The 17,475-nt window shown below is 39.4% G+C and overlaps 1 protein-coding gene across 17 annotated transcripts in view; it reads left to right on the forward strand.

Moving 5' to 3' along the window:
* The window catches only part of LOC135097380 (uncharacterized), an 80,183-nt gene that overhangs the window by 49,578 nt on the left and 13,130 nt on the right, over window positions 1-17,475 (forward strand). For 8 of the 17 annotated variants that reach the window (XR_010265638.1, XR_010265639.1, XR_010265637.1 and 5 more), the window contains exon 1: window positions 13,043-13,202. The exons of 2 other annotated variants lie outside the window; for them this stretch is intronic. The gene's annotated coding sequence lies outside the window, so the exon portion shown is untranslated. Of the gene's footprint in view, window positions 1-13,042; window positions 13,203-14,674; window positions 14,699-15,738; window positions 15,851-15,895; window positions 15,921-16,051; window positions 16,190-17,475 lie in introns of those variants that run through there. 7 more of the 17 variants (XM_063999227.1, XM_063999226.1, XM_063999228.1 and 4 more) reach the window with 5 other exon arrangements.

The raw sequence follows: 17,475 nt of genomic DNA on the forward strand, positions 1-17,475 counted from the left end.
TTAGCCAGGGCATGGAAAACATCATTGTGAAGACTTTTAATTGGTCGCATGAAGTAGTCAGAGGGTGGAGGAAAGGGAGGAACAAACCCTGAATCGTCCAAGGTAGAGTTTTTAGTAAAGGTTTGAGCGAAGACTTGGCATGGTCCCTGGCAGAAATATGAAGCGCAGAGATTCTGGTGATTGAAGGATCAAGTACCTTTAGTGGGCTGCCTCTCCATCATGTATAGCACGAGAAAAGTCTTGCAAGTTTTGGAAGGTTTAGGTTGAGAAAAAGAGGAATGTACGCCTCCATGCCAGACACTATCACTTTTGTTATGCTCTCAGCATAACGGTAATGTCGAGGGTTAACCTTTCGTAGTCAGTCTCAGTATTGCTTTTATAGGGATTGTCTACAACAGTTTTCATAGTCAATTCCTACTGAAAATTAGTGACAGTGACTCACTTCTCCCTTACGTCTTGCCGACCACTTTAGCGTTTCCTGTCAGTTGTCATTGTGATGGCCATCATAATAATACCTCGGAGTCTCCACCCGGGGAGGGGACCACAGATGTCCCCAGGTCGGACTGCTCTTCTTGTATCGACCCTAAGTGTCTTGACACCCCTCTTAACTTTTCTTCATTAATTTCTGCATCATTTGTGGTCTCAGATCTAATTTTCAATTTGTAGAACATCACCTCTCTTCTACTAAACCTCATCTTCTTTTCCTCACTGAAACATTGGCGTCTGAGGCAACTGACACACACACACACACACACACACACACACACACACACACACACACACACACACACACACACACACACACACACACACACACACACACACACACACACACACACACAGAGAGAGAGAGAGAGAGAGAGAGAGAGAGAGAGAGAGAGAGAGAGAGAGGGCAAAGCAGACATTCTAAGTATAAATGGTTGTTGTTCACAGAAAAGGTTTCTCTAAAAAGGTGTGTGAGCTTTGTGTTTGCTCAGCAACACGTGTTTTACATAGCGACAGGAACACATGCTCCTCCTCCTCTTCCAAATCCTCCTCCTCCTCCTCCTCCTCCTCCTCCTTCTCTTCCTCCTCCTCCTTTCCTTCCTTTTCCTCCTCTTCCTCTTCTTCCTCTTCCTACGTATTTCTTATAATTCTGCCAATTTTCTTTTCCATCATCATCATCTTGCTTCCCTGTTTCCTATCTACCTTACATATATATATATATATATATATATATATATATATATATATATATATATATATATATATATATATATATATATATATATATATATATATATATATATATATATATATATATATATATATATATATATATTTTTTTTTTTTTTTTTTTTTTTCTTTTCTTTTTTTCACATTATGTCTGTTCCATGATGAACACTATCTTCATCATTATCATCATGATGTTTCTGCTCCTCGTCCTCCTCCTCCTCCTCCTCTTCCTACCGCTTACCTCTTTAAAAACTGATGTGTTTCCTCCTCCATCATTGCCATCAATGTCATCATCAATATCATCACCATTGTCATCATCATTACCATCATCATCGTCATCATCATCACCATTGTTATCTTCATAGTCACCACCACTAGTCATCACCACCCCTTCTATTAACTAGTCATCACCATATCCGCCTTTTATCTACCTACTCACCGCTCACCAAAATAACCCACAGATCACACGAAACGAGGCTAATCCTTCACTATGATGTGGCAGCCTTGTCAATTGATTCTTCTACCAAATGTATATTCAAAGAAAAAAAAAAAAACTATAACCTATGAGTCCTGTAGCTTCTTGTCGTTGTGCCAAGACAATGTCTAGTGCAACTTTCGGGTAGACTTTCTAAACATACCTCAAAATAGTCGAGTGTTTCAAATCTCTTAATGCCTGCATTATTTCTATTTTTATTTTACTTATTTATTTATTCATTATATATATATATATATATATATATATATATATATATATATATATATATATATATATATATATATATATATATATATATATATATATATATATATATATATATATATATATATATATATATATATATATATATATATATATATATATATATTATGATGTGTGTGTGTGTGTGTGTGTGTGTGTGTGTGTTATTTTTCAGAGAAATCCTTTGCAAAGGAAAGATACATTGATTCCCTGTTGTCTTTGATATTTTTGTAAATTAAAGAGCGTCAGTATTACATACTGATTGTGTGTGACGATCAAAAGTGATTAATTCAACAGGAGGCGATGTAACTTTGGCAATGGCCTGCTGGGTTGATCACAAATAACCATATCCCGGAATATCATAATTTGGACCGTTCTGATCAACGACTGCTTACCGGTAGCAATATGGAGCAAAGATCAACAAATTTAATGTGTTATATCTCTGAAAAAAAAAAAATGTGAAAGAAATAGGAAGACTCAAAGTTTAAAACTCACATACGAGGAAGAAACAGAGAAATAAAAGTGAAAACTAAAAGGTAAAAGTAGAAAAGTAAGAGTATTGAAATGGACACACGAAAAAAAATGAGAAAATTATAAAGAATACCAGATGGACAAAAGACGGGGGGAAAAAAAAGAGAAAGAGGAAGAATGGAGAAAAAGAGAATGCAAAAACAGACCGGAGGGAAATAGAGAGAAATGCATGAGCGAAACAAACGGGAGGAGGAAAAAAAAAAAAAAAACAAAGAGAGAAAACAGAATTGTAAAAACTCTCTCCTGATAAAGGGAGCAGATTAATCCGTCAGTCTAGGAAACAGTCTAGGAAGGAATTTAACACCTGGTGGATGAAAAAGCATGTCGTTACTAATCCCAACAATGGCACGACTACTTCTGAATTCCCGTTTTTATCCTTTTCTATTAGTTTTCCATTGTAATAGAAAGGGAAAGGTCAGTCCACTCATTAGAGAGGAGGAAGAGAGAAACAAAATATCGAGTAATGAATACGTTGCATTTCTGTTTGAGGTGCGCCACGCATGAGCTTCAGTGCCTCCATCATGACTCTTCTTTATTCCTCCTGTTTTGTGAGGTTTCAACGCTTTCCCTTTTCGGACCATTGGTTGCACGCCTCTCCCCCTATTCCCTCCCTCTCCCCAACGTCTCACCATCCCAGCTAGTCTAACCACCCGTCCCCTTTTCCCTGTGCCGCTTTTTTTTTTTTTTTTTTTTTTTTTTTCTCTTCACCTTTAAACTTTTTGCCCCATTTCCTTCCTCCTAAATACTCTCCCTTGTCCCTCCGCTCCGTGCTTCCTTTCCCTTTCAAGTTACCATCGCCGCCTCTTCCTCATTCCGTCCAACAAACTCTGGGTCTGCGTCCCGTCCGTTTATCCTCCTCTTCCTGCTGCTGCTGCTGCCTCATGTAACTTCCACCGCGGCACAAGTCAGGTTTAATTGCGTCTGTATTTCAGGTAGTTGTTCTGGAAAATCGTTACGTCGAATCATGCTCCTGGCGACCTTGACATGAGTTGAGTTGCTCTGTATGTAACTGCCGCCAAAGTAAAACTGTTGAAAATTCATTAGTTAGCAAGCACCACCAGATTAATTACCATCTCGTGCACGTTGTAGTCAGTAATGTTTCCGTGGCCGGGCATTCAGAAGCTACTCACTGGTTAGGTACAAGGAAAGTTGTGGTATTCCAAATTCAGTGTTCTAGGCGAGTTTGCTTTGTCAGATCTCACTCTTCGTAACAAATTGATCGCAAACGTTACCTCTGCTTTGCTCTTCGTATTTTGGGGAACAAGGAATACACATATAGTTAAGTTCCTTATTATATATTTCTCGAACGCGGGTGTCTTCACACAGTAGCGCGGAGTCTGGTGTCTGCATGATGGGTAATGTGTTTGATATGTAGCCATTAATTGTGAGCAGTATATAGGCCATGTAATAGGCTCAACAGACCAGCTGGTTGTTGGTAACCATATTTTACAGACACGAGCTATTTTGTACGTTTCATAGGCTCTCCTTCTCCTCTTCCTACTTTTCATTCTCCTCCATAATTCACTTGACTATTATTTCTCCCCTTTCCCATTTTCCTTTGTCAGTCTTCCTCTTGTTTCATTACACCTGCAGAAGCAATTTCAGTATTCGTTAACAAGACTTGCAAAGCAGATTCAGTGGAAAGTTGTGTTTCATCTGCAGCATTCATGCAGCGTCTGAGGAAGCTGGATAGTCTTTTCATTGTTTTTACACCGCAAGTCTTTATAATTTAGTAAGTCTGTACAGAGCAGTGACGTAATGATTATGATTATTGTTGATTTATTTCTCAGAAGGGCACACTTGCTTCTAATGCGATAAAATTCAATAATATGTGTATATTATAAGGAATTCTATCATGAAAGAAATAATTTGAGGCACTGAAACGCTTCCTTGTCTCCTGACAGTTTGCCACGATGAAGAGAAGAGGAGGACGACGAGAACTCCTTGAGACACACACCTTTTGAGACAGACAGGCAGACGGTTAGATAGATAGATAGATAGATAGATAGATAGATAGATAGATAGGCTGATTGACTGATTGATTTATAAATAGGATATGATGGACTGAATGAGTGATAGATAACATGATGAAGAATAGATGGCTTACAGACAGTTATCATCTCCCTTCACTCTCCCCATCACCCACACACTGCATCATTTCCTTACAGTGGCTTACCGGATTCTGTATCCTGTAGCCACCTCACCCCCCCCCACACCTCTGCACACTACTCTTGAGGGAGCGGCCACCTTGGTCCCTGCCATAAATCACTCGCTAATTCATTTTTGTTCCAGCCAGTCTAATCAACTCCTTGAGCCCACAGCCTCTTTTTTTTCCGTTTAGGTTTCCAACAAGTCTGTCGTATGGTGCTGAAGGAGACACACTCTCTCTCTCTCTCTCTCTCTCTCTCTCTCTCTCTCTCTCTCTCTCTCTCTCTCTCTCTCTCTCTCTCTCTCTTCCTCCCTCTCTCTTGATTTTAGCATTATAGCACCCACAGTTAAGCTCTCCCTTCCTCCTCCTCCTCCGTCATCAGCCAACATCTATCCAGGGTCCTGACTCCCCACATTCCTCTTTTCTCCCTAGCTCTCACAGCTTCATAGCTCTCATAGCTTCATAGAGAGGTGTTCTCACTCCCTCCTCATATAGTTGTTATCCTACCGTTCCCCTGACCATTGTTTTCTTTCTTGCGCTGAAATTTGCTTTATTATTAATATTTTCCTGTGTAAACACACACACACACACACACACACACACACACACACACACACACACACACACACACACACACACACACACACACACACACACACACACACACACACACACACACACACACACACACACACACACACACACACACACACACACACACACACACACACCTTTGGGATCATTCAGAACTCCAAAGATACGCTGTTACATTAAACATCCGGCGAGAAGAAACATACGAGGCTGAAGCTTTTGGTGTGTTTATATTGTAAGTGTTTGGCATCATTATGCAGCGGTAATTTCCCCCGAGAATTTCAAGATATTTCACATGTGCATCTTTCTCACTTTCACCAACGCTTTTCCTCTTGATAAACGGATGCACTGCAACGTGTAACGGCTCACATGTATCACCTCTTCTCCTCTGCTGTCTCCCTAGTGTCAAAGTTTGGCTCCATGAATGAATATTCTCAGTTGCTTCTCTCCCCACCACCGTCTGTTGCGCCCACTCTCTCTAGTTTGTCGCAGATCCATCTCTCCATCTCATTCCCTGTCGACTCCTAGAGTTTTTTATTTTTTATTTTTTTTTCCGCGACAGACGCCTTGCAGGCTTTTCATGACAGGAGTGACATGCATCACCACCGCCACCACCAACACACCCAGATGGACATGGTGTGCTGCTCATGTCTAGATTAAACTTTTTTTTTTTCATTGTAAAATTACTCACCACATCTTAAAAGATCATGATGTATGTTTTTTTTTTTTTTTTTGCAAGTAAAGGATGCTGATAAAAAGTAATTAAACTTTGCAGAAAGAAAAAAAAAAAAAAAAGAAAAGAAATCCCTACCCAGTCCATGGTTCCCGAAATGCAACAACAATTGTGTCACGAACACGCACACATGTATACACACACACACACACACACACACACACACACACACACACACACACACACACACACACACACACACACACACACACACACACACTAATTTGCGATTATGTGATTAAGTATTTTATATTTGTCCCCGTGTCTGGAGAGAGGAGAACCAATGTTATGACCGGGCAGAGACACAACATGCCCTGCAGTGATCCACAGATGTGGGCACACATTGCACATTTTGCACTGGGATGATGTAAAACCTCCCTCTGTTTTGTCAATAGTATTTACAAAAGGCCCACTTGTAATTAGTTCCGGAAGTGTCTTGCTTCATAGATAATTCATGACATTCAGTTATGGAATATGTGGCAGCGATTCTACCTTAAGAGTACACCCTGAGGCATTAATGTATCAAGAAATCCTGATAGATGTAGATGGAAGGAGATATGACCGCCTCTTCAGGGAAATCACTGGGATTGCAGGTCGATGAGCCTCCCTCTCGCGTGCTCGTGTAGGCATCTGTGAGTTACTGCAAGCGACAACACCTAAGGGCAGTGTATCTTTCCACACTCTTCACACCGCCTTACGTGTTTTATATTTTGAGATGCGATGCTGCACCATTTATATTGACCTCTACCACAAGCAAAGCTACTTAACCGCCTAGTAAGTTCAAGCTGGTACCAGCCATGATACCAGCTTCCCCGGATAACGTGGATGTCTAAAGGTTAAGCTGTATATTCTGGTGGAGAGAGAGAGAGAGAGAGAGAGAGAGAGAGAGAGAGAGAGAGAGAGAGAGAGAGAGAGAGAGAGAGAGAGAGAGAGAGAGAGATTTCTCCGCATCAAGGTTACTGGCGCTGTTACTACTGCTGCCTTTCCTCCTGTTATACTTGACTGCATAATTTGAATAGTTTGTTCTTTAAGGGCGCGGATTTAAGCCGGGAAGCGAACTCATCACGAACCCGGAACACAAGATCGAAGGGGCATCATCTCCATGCTGCTGCGTCATTACTGAACACACACACACACACACACACACACAAAAAAAAAAAAAAAGAAAAAAAAAAAATCAGGTATCCCCTTTACATTTTCATGGCACTTTCTCTTCCTTTACCCCTTTCCTTTCCTTAGTTTCGTCCTGTGATCGTTTTCTTTTCGTCTCTCTTTTCGTCGTCTACAAAGCACAAACATTTTACTTTATCTTTCACCTGCTCTCAGAGCACACACTCCCTCTTCTTCGTCTCCACCTCCCTTCAGATGCTAGGATATCCACCCTCCCTGCTACCTTTTCCTGACACTTTAATCCAGCCAGTGACACCGCCACTGTGTGCTGCGAAAAAGTGGAACAATTTAAGGAGAATCTTTGTAGCTTCAAAATCGTTAACCTTTGCAGCCCAGTGTCTCGCGTCCCCTCAGCGTGGCCAAGTCCCCTCCCGCGGTGCCATTCTCTCAAATCAGCCACAACATGTCAAGGCGGCCAGTCCCGGCTCCCTGCAGAGGCTTTTTGTGTTCTCACCATTTCTCTCCACCGTTGCTGCTCGCTGGCCCTTCTTCACCCTCACACCCGCCCGGGACTGACATCACAAGTGGAAGATATAACCCATTTGCGAGAGTTTTCATGGCGACGAGGGAGCAACAGTGTGTGTAAAGGTCAATTTCCTGGACACTGGAGGCTAAAAATTGCTGCATACTCAGGGTATTCCGCGTCACAGAAAACGGAATTTGCCGCCTGTGAGCGCCTGCCCGCCCCTAGATGGTGGTGGGGGGTGTCTCAAGGCGCCCGTGCATTGTGGCGTGGCTCGTGTGGCTGGTGGGTGCTTGCTCCTTCTTGTGAGAATGTGGCGTATACCTCTAGATTTTTTTCATGGTTTGATATTAATATGTGAGATGCAGTACGAGATTATGTTTCCGCGTGTGTAAGAGGTTAGTTAATAGAAAAATAAATAAATAAATAGATAAAATAAAAGAGTCATTGTCGTTCATTAACAAAGCTAAGTAAAAAATGGTTTCAATAGGGAAGCTAAATTAATTTCAGAAATGTCTGCCTATTATTTTTTTTCCACATTCCATCATAACATTGTCTTTTGTTTGTTGTTTTCCTCATAAGCTGTTATTTAAAGATGGTGACGATAATAATGAAGAGTTTGTAACAATGTGCTTAATGATTACCAAACAAAGCAGTATTTGTACCATGAACCTCGCGGCTAATGAGGGAAAATTGCCTTTCTTGTACACACATGAAAAGCAACAAAGGAAAGTTGAGATAAGCCTCCATAGTGGAAAATAGATAAATAAATAAATAAATAAATTCTTATGGTCTGTCACATTCCTAGTTTATTCATTCATCTGTTTATTTGTTTATTTATCTATTTGTTATTTATTTATTTATTTATTTGTTTATTCATCTATTCATTTATTTTTTTTTTTAACATTACCTTCAGTTTACAGTCAGTCTATAATGAGCCAATGCGATCTGTGTAAAGTTTTCCGTAATTTCATAATTCCTGATAAAGCACGTTCAATATTCGTATATAATGTCACCCGATACGCAGTTTAGCCGTTATAGTCATTAAAACCCTCCACAGTCCATGCATACAAAGCTGCACTTGGCTAAAAATTTCAGTGCAGCACATTACACGTGAGTGTTTAATGTCATTATTATTCATATTAGTAGTTATAATTTTCATGAGTGTTATTACCGTAGCTACTACTACTACTATGACTACTACTACTACTACTACTACTACTACTACTACTACTACTACTACTACGAACAAGAAATAACGGATTCAAACTTGAAAATAAGTTAGGTTTAAGAAAACGAGAGGAAGGAAATAGTTCTGAAATAGTGGTAGATGAGTGGAATGGGCTCATTAATCAAACTGTTGGTACTAAGTTTCAGAAAATTATAGGAATGTATGGATAGTGATGATACACGAAAATAAGTAGATACTGTATGTATGTTTCATAGGGTGACTGTTACGTGCTGGCTTGTTGGCTTCTTGCAGCTTCCCTTATTCTTTATGTTCATATGTTCTTATGTACTACTACTACTACTACTACTACTACTACTACTACTACTACTACTACTACTACTACTACTACTACTACTACTACTGCTGCTGTTCCTGCTGCTGCACAACTATCATATACTTTTCTCCCTTAATCGTACTCTAAAAGTAAGCGCGAACGGTATCATGTTAAAAAAGAAATGTAAGGCAGCTTACAGTTCACTATAAAATCCTACGTAAGAGAGAACACTAAAGCAACATTCATAGATATTCAGAATGGAAATACTTTGATTTTTATCTCGTTTTCCTACATCCTTTGAAATTCCTTTTTATCAGTGGGATGTGTGTGTGTGTGTGTGTGTGTGTGTGTGTGTGTGTGTGTGTGTGTGTGTGTGTGTGTGTGTGTGTGTGTGTGTGTGTGTGTGTGTGTGTGTGTGTGTGTGTGTGTGTGTATTTACCTAATTGTCGTATACAAGACCTGAGCTACACTTGTGCTCTCCTATCGGTATTATGGATTCTTATCTATATTTGTCCTTTTCTTCCTTTCTTTAAGTGGGTGTGTAGGCAATCTGGGCTCAGGTGCGTTTGGACATCATTACATGATTAAGTATGTATTTAGGAAAGAGATGCCTTTGTTTTATTTATATATTGCTTTACTCATAGTTGATAGACTACTACTACTACTACTACTACTACTACTACTACTACAACAACAACTACTACTACTACTACTACTACTACTACTACTACTACCACTACTGCTACTACTACCTACAACAACAACAACAACAACAACAACAACAACAACAACAACAACAACAACAACAACAACAACTACTACTACTACTACTACTACTACTACTACTACTACTACTACTACTACTACTAATGCTACTACTACTACTGCTACTAGTAGTAGTAGTAGTATTAGTAGTAGTAGTAGTAGTACTTCTACTACTACTATTACTAATGCTGCTGCTGCTGCTGCTGCTGTTGCTGCTGCTGCTGCTGCTGCTGCTTCTGCTTCTGCTACTACTACTACTACTACTGCTACTACTACTACTACTACTACTACTACTACTACTACTACTACTACTTCAAGAAGTAAATGATTCTCGCAGGGAAGCCACAGAACGCCTGACTTCTGATATCTCTAATATTTCTGATTGGGGCAGAGCAAACTTAGTATTGTTCAATGCCTCAAAAACTCAATTCCTCCATCTATCAACTCGACACAACCTTCCAGACAACTATCCCCTCTTCTTCAATGACACTCAACTGTCTCCCTCTTCTACACTGAACATCCTCAGTCTGTCCTTTACTTATAATCTGAACTGGAAACTTCACATCTCATCTCTAGGTAAAAGAGCTTCTATGAAGTTAGGTGTTCTGAGATATCCCCGCCAGTTCTTCTCACCTCCCCAGCTGCTAACTCTGTACAGAGGCCTTATCCGTTCATGTATGAAATATGCTTTACATATATTGTTGGGTGGGGGGCTTCCTCTCGTACCACTATTTTAGACAGGATGGAATCAAAAGCTTTTCATCTTAGCAATTCCTCTAACTGACTGTCTTCAGCTTCTCTCTCGTCGCCGCAATGTTGCATCTCTAGCTGTCTTCTACCGCTATTTTCATGCCAACTGCTCTTCTGATCTTGCTAACTGCATGCTTCCCTTCTTCCCGCGGCCTCACTGCACAAGACTTTCTTCTTTCTCTCACCACTATTCTGTCCACCTCTCTGATACAAGAATTAACCACTATTTCAATCATTCATCCCTTTCTCTGGTAAACTCAGGAACTCCCTGCCTACTTCTGTATTTCCACCTTCCTATGACTTGAACTCTTTCAAGAGGGAGGCTTCAAGACACTTATCCTGTAATTTTTGACTACCGCTTTCGACTCTGTTCGGGGACCGGCACCTTGGTGGGCCTTTTATATTTATTGCAGATGTGTCACCCTTGGCCGGTGCCCCTCCTACATAAAAAAGATAAAAAAAAAGACCCAAAAAGATAACTCTCTGCTTTATTTCCTACATTGTACATTTTTCCTAGCCAGAATATAATAATAAGGAATACACGAGTATAAGTAAAAAATGAGACGCTGATTCTTAGGCGAGTAAAGAATAACGTTAAGACAGTGTGCACTTGGTCGAAGATCTAGGCAGCTGTCTGGATCATTCTCATCAATTAATTAAATGAAGAGAACTGTTAATACTCTCAGATCATTTGTCATTGTCTAGTGAGAGTCATCAGTGAACTAATTGTGTTATGGCCCGCTGGTTTTCACTGCAAGGGTTACTTATGCGTGAGGTGCTGTGGCGGCTGATGGAGTTTCCTTCACGTTGTAATCGAAATGCTGCCCTTCCAATGTTTTTTTTTTTTTCATTATATTGTGGATAGAAAAGTGTGCAGTAACAGTAACAGTGTTATTGTTGTTGTTGTTGTTGTTACTATTTTATATGTGTGTTTGAAGAAGACCAGCAAATGCAAAGAAAAAAAAAAAAAGCGACACATTCGGCTGTCAAAAAGGTAAAATTGAAAGGGTTGTGTGTCGCGGCATAGCAATATTTGCCTCCATCTTATTCAGTGCACGACGGGTAAATTAATTTTGTGGCTCACATTTGAAACTTATAATGTGCAGATTGATTTCCGAAATAAAAGAGAAAACTGAAACTGGAGATCTTTTGGAAATAACAGAACAAATTAAAACTTTTGATAAAAATCTTCTTTCGTGCGTGTGATATTCCGACCGTGTTAATTAAGGATATACTTGCTCCCCGGCATCACACTTGCCACCAACACTGATCGCCCTTCCATCGCCTCTAATTGGAGTGTTTGGAGAGCGTCTCAGATCTTTTGTACCGCCTCACTAAACCTTCGGCAGCCTCTCTCTTCAGATTTTTTTTTTTTTTTTTTTTTTTTACATTCCCTTGTGAAGAGGCTCTGTCCGGGATATTTTACTTTGCTTGGATTTTAGATCAGTATTGGTCAGTATGCTGTTTTGAAGTAAATTAAGTCTGTAATCCTCAACTTTGTGTGTGTGTGTGTGTGTGTGTGTGTATGTGTGTGTGTGGACACTGGAGAGTGGAGGGAATATTGTAAGAGTCAGTTAAATTCATACCACAATTTTAATATCGGATCAATTCATTTTCTGCTAAACCTTTACTGTTTACAATGTTACAATATCTTGACAAATATGAAGTATATATGACATGTTACAAATGAGTATTTCATTGCTAACATGCAACGAGGGTGGATAATCCTCTCTCTCTCTCTCTCTCTCTCTCACACACACACACACACACACACACACACACACAAGAATCGTTTCCTTTTATGTTAAGTGCTTCAGATCTGTCTCGTTACAGTAACGTATGATAATGATAATTTCACCCTTGTTTTACAGATGCCTGTGTATAATTTGCAGATACACCACTAGTTTCAACATATTTGAATTCTTGCCTTAAAATAATGAAAAGTTGTGCGAAGGAAACAAGATATGAAGCGAATATTTTTGAGGATTGGAGACCGCACAACGAGCTAGTTGGAGCTACTGACGCTTTGTTAACCCTGAAATGACCACCCACCCTCATCCCTTCCTCCCTTCTCTCCTGGTTGATCAAGATGGACTAGAAATTAGGACCTGACTATGATATTCTCTGTTCTGCAACAGTAGACTATGGGCACCAGTTGTTTATAAGCCTGGATGTGTTTATATTGAAAACGGATAGCAGTGACTAAACTCGATTACTAAGTCTGACGAGGCATGTGCGCATTCAGTAAGGTTTGCCATCACGATAAGCTTCACCAACTAAATAAAGATGGTTTATGTGATATCCACTTGGTACTAAAGCCACCTTGCGCTGCACTAAGTAATCATATGATGAGATAGCTACAAGAAGATGCTCCTAAATCAAAGAAATTTAAGTTGTTGATCGAAGAAAATAATATATTGGTGGTATGTACGAGCAACAGACCAGCGAGGATGAGAAATGGTGTGTGGCAGTGGTGAGTGGTGACCCTGGCCAGTCTTTGCTGGGGTGTTGGGTGAGGTGGAGTGATGCAGGGCGCGCTGGTGCCTGTGAAGGACTTTTGACACAGAAATTTCGTATCGTCAGCATTGAGAGTAAGTATTTCAAATCCATTGTATAGTTGATAAGAATAAGTGGCTACAAACTGGCTATAGATGGTATGTTTTTGTTTTTTTTCTTGTTGTCTTGCAGAGGGTGTCACGTATAGGTCTACTAGCTTCTTGCAGCTTTCCTTATGTTCTTATGGTCTTTAAATAGGGAGAAACATGGCATGAGTTCGGAAGTGTGTGTGTGTAATAATAGTAATAATTATGAATAATAATGATAATTATAATAGATAATAATAATATTCGGTTTATTAATCTTGCAGCCTTATAGCTGAACATCCACATATTGCGTACTTATACAGTAATATACATACACATTTAACTTTAAGGAAGTATGTTACAAGTTAATACTTTGGGTGCCAGATGGCGCCGGTCAACCTGGTAGACTAGACACGGGATAGTCAGGTCACCCCGTGTGTATTTTTTCTATTCAGAGTTTGTTTATCCTACCTAGCTGCGGGTCACTAATTCCGATTTACACCAGGTACCTAATCACTGCCAGGTGAGCAGTGGCTACACTGCAAAGAAGTCCACCCAAAGACTTCTGACCTTACCCAGAATTCGAACCTGAGTCCTCCCGAGTATGAATCAGGCGTGAATCACTGCGCTACCAACTGTGTGTGTGTGTGTGTGTGTGTAGTCTGACTTGAATGTAGCACATTCCCTAAATGTAAGCTAGTTTAGTGTGCAAATGTACTCCTGAAGTTACACCTTAATATTACACGACGTTTTCTGATGCTATCAAAAAAATCCACGAGACAGTCTCACATACCCGCCTGTCTTGTGATGACTTGCTATGTTATGGAAGCGTTCGGTCACTCACCTCTGAATAATCGTTGTTGCGTAATTCAAAGAACATATATTTCTGCTATTGTTCCCACTCCGCCTTTTTTAAATTGGCAGCGAAGTGCTGCTTTAGGAGTCTGGTGAGGTCCCAGCCCAACCTGCCCCGGAAGACTAAGTTTATTAGAAAAGTTTGTCCCTGACTGGCTTGGCTTTGCCAGAAAATGAAAGTTTGAAATGAGTTCAGAAAATTTTATGCGCATTTTTTCACATCTATGTGTGTGTGTGTGTGTGTGTGTGTGTGTGTGTGTGTGTGTGCGCGCACACGCCCACATTACTTGAACTATAACAACCACATTTAGCGTGGGGATGTACCATGGATTGAGAAAGGTCAGCGCGGGTCACCGGGAGGGCTGACAGGGATGACAGATCAGCCAGTGACCTCTGCTGTTTGGCCTCGTGTTTCATTAGGAAGGAAGTGAACACCGCCTCTGTACGGATGTCATGTGACGGTAGCGATGGTAACGAGAACAGCAACCATTCTGATAGATTTGTTTACTTGGTGGTGACATCCCTCCACAATTGGTGACGTGACTTGTTTTGCACAGGGTGCAGATCAAGTGCATATGAGAATGATTACAACGAGAATAGCGATAATAATGAAGATTACTGACGTCACGATATAAGCCATTGGATAACAGGTAATGGTAATATGGTAATTTGAGTAAGACTTGTAAGCTAAATTGTAGCTATTGGCACTTAAATCCTTGAAATATTCGATTGCGCGTTTTGTAGTCACAGTGGTTTCTTTGAAAGTTATACTCTAAACTTACCTAGGGCTTTAGGCAGCTGGTCACTTAATTAAGCCTGAGACGAAACCACACAAGTCAGAGGGATAAAGACCACAAACAACTGATAACAGCGACGATGAGAATAATGATAATGTCAAAGGTCACGATAATGTAGACAGAAAGCCTGGGACAAGAGACAGATCTCCAATATAAATTATTTCCACAAGACAAAAATTCATTAATAACCTGGAGAGACCGAAAAGAATAACAGATTTGGTGAATTTCGCTTTAGGTGTTTTGCACTTTGTACAATGACGCTGATGAATTGAAAGTTGGCTCTTAATTCATTCTCGTGATAAATTTCCTATAATAATATAAATATTTGCTGCATTAAAACGTTATTGAATTTCACGGTTAGTAATGTTTATAGATATGTGTCTTACGAATGCAGGAGTTAACCAGTAACCTCACTTATTCATATCTTTTAATAGGTAACTATGGAACCTGTTTCTTTTTTTTTTTTTTTTTTTTCACCTAAGACTTTGCATTAAGAAATCGTTACTAAACTTGAATTTCAGTGTTAGCGTTATTTCTATGACAGCAGAACATTAACGGCCATTTTCCGGTTTTTGTGGCCTCGGCTGGTCTCCAAGTATGAAAAAAATGTAGTGCATATATGTATTGTGATTATAGTAAAAATCACAATATATTAGAAATTTATTTCTATGTAAGGTCTGTGTTGTATGTAATATGTAATATGTAAGTATTACTGAATAAGTGATCCACCTGCGCGATGTTTATTTACGGGTTGTATTGTGGTGTTTAAGTTACAACTCTGTCTATCTTGGTAATTATGTTGGACTATTGAATTACATAAAATGTATCATGCAGGGAAATTTATGGATTCAGTGCATAAATGTTCGTACATGTTTATGTTTAATGTTTAATAGGATTGTATGGTTGTGTTGCTTTAGCAGGATAGAGGCAGAGACTGACGACGTAGTGTTGTTGTTTCCGGGTCTCAGAGGAGCCCAGCTTAGGCAGCGTGCAGATATGTCAGAGGTGTGTCCAGGATCTGTACTTTGTGTTAAATATCTCTTTTGACTCTTTATGCAACGGTATTCAGGTTTGGGTCAGTAGCAGGGTTAATTTGTGTTGGTATTAGTGATTATTCCAGCGATGAGAGGGTGAGATAAATGAAACATGGCGGGGTCCCGGTGGAGAATTTTGCGTCATCTGTGGTGAGACGGTGCATGTATGTAGTTATTAGGACTATAATATACATTTCAGCAGTGTGGTGAAGTGGGTGGTGCCCTGTCTCCATGTGTTTTTCAATGTGGGACCTGTGCTGACTGACTGATGTTATTGGTGTGATGTGTCAAGAGACGGTGCGGCAATGTTGTGAATTTGACTTTTCGTGCACCTGTTTTCATGTATTGAGTTCACCTGAAGTTTATGGTTGATTCAAACACTTAGTTATTGACTGATATATTCTGTATTTTGTTACTGTGATGTGATTTCCTGGTTTGGTTATTGAATGATGCATTCTGTATTTTGTTACTGTGGTGTGATTTCATGGCTTGGACGTTTCATCTTAAATTTTGGTGGGAAAATTGACTGTTTGGATGTTAACAGGTTGAATCAGTAAAGGGATCCCAACACCGCTGAATTGGTCTCTTCACTGAATACCATTACAACATCTAACTCATACAATGAAACTTTTTAAGTCTCAATTATGGCCGGAGGATGTCATAATACATAAATATTTTAACAGAAACTCAAAGAAAATGTAATTCTTTTACTCATTAACGTTTCTTATATATATATATATATATATATATATATATATATATATATATTTATATAATTTTTTGATATGGATGTAAAAGTTTGTACATATAATTGTTGTTCTTTTAGGAAGAATATTGATGTCATTCGCACTTTAACTGGTTTTCAGTATGAGTTTTTATTTTATTTTATTTATTTTATTTTTTTTTTTCTACAAGACTTTTGCTTTAGAGGACAGACTTGGTGACAGATTTTGTCAGTGAGAAATGTGAGGGTGTAAGTGTGCAAGCTGCCTACTCTGGAAAAGCTCTTGTATCCAATGTAGGGAGGTGTGAAGGTGGACTGGCCTGTATATGGAAGAAAGATTTGACGTTTAAGGTAAAGGTGTTTCTGGTTGAGAAAGATTATATTGCTTTGCAATTACCAGTGGGTTATTTGAACATTCTTGTAATAAATGTATATATGAGGAGTGTAACATGGGAAAGGAAGACACTTGAAGAATATCTTCACAGGTGGTTTGCCTTAGAACATTTCAAGTGTTTTAATCAATCATGATTTTAATTTCATTTTTATTTTAGGTGGTTTTGATGCAGATCCTTTTATAAGCAGAGCCTGGAACAACTTGGTGACCTTTTGTGAGAGAAATTGTTTGTTTTAACGTGATGGATGGTAACACTTTGATTTTATACCTTACAGTAACTGCTGCTGTAAGTGGTTAGACCATATTGTAGGAGGAAGCTCAAAGGATGTCTGTGTCAAACATGTTAAAGTTCTGTATCAACTTGTCGGATCCGATCATTTACCAATGGTGGGAAACGTTCACTTGGGTGTCTCTAACAATGATTGTAGCACTATCAAAATTGAAAATGGAGATAAGTGAATGAAAAAATGAAAAAAAA

The sequence above is a fragment of the Scylla paramamosain genome, unplaced genomic scaffold (assembly GCF_035594125.1).
Source record: "Scylla paramamosain isolate STU-SP2022 unplaced genomic scaffold, ASM3559412v1 Contig19, whole genome shotgun sequence".
NCBI lineage: Eukaryota > Metazoa > Arthropoda > Malacostraca > Decapoda > Portunidae > Scylla > Scylla paramamosain.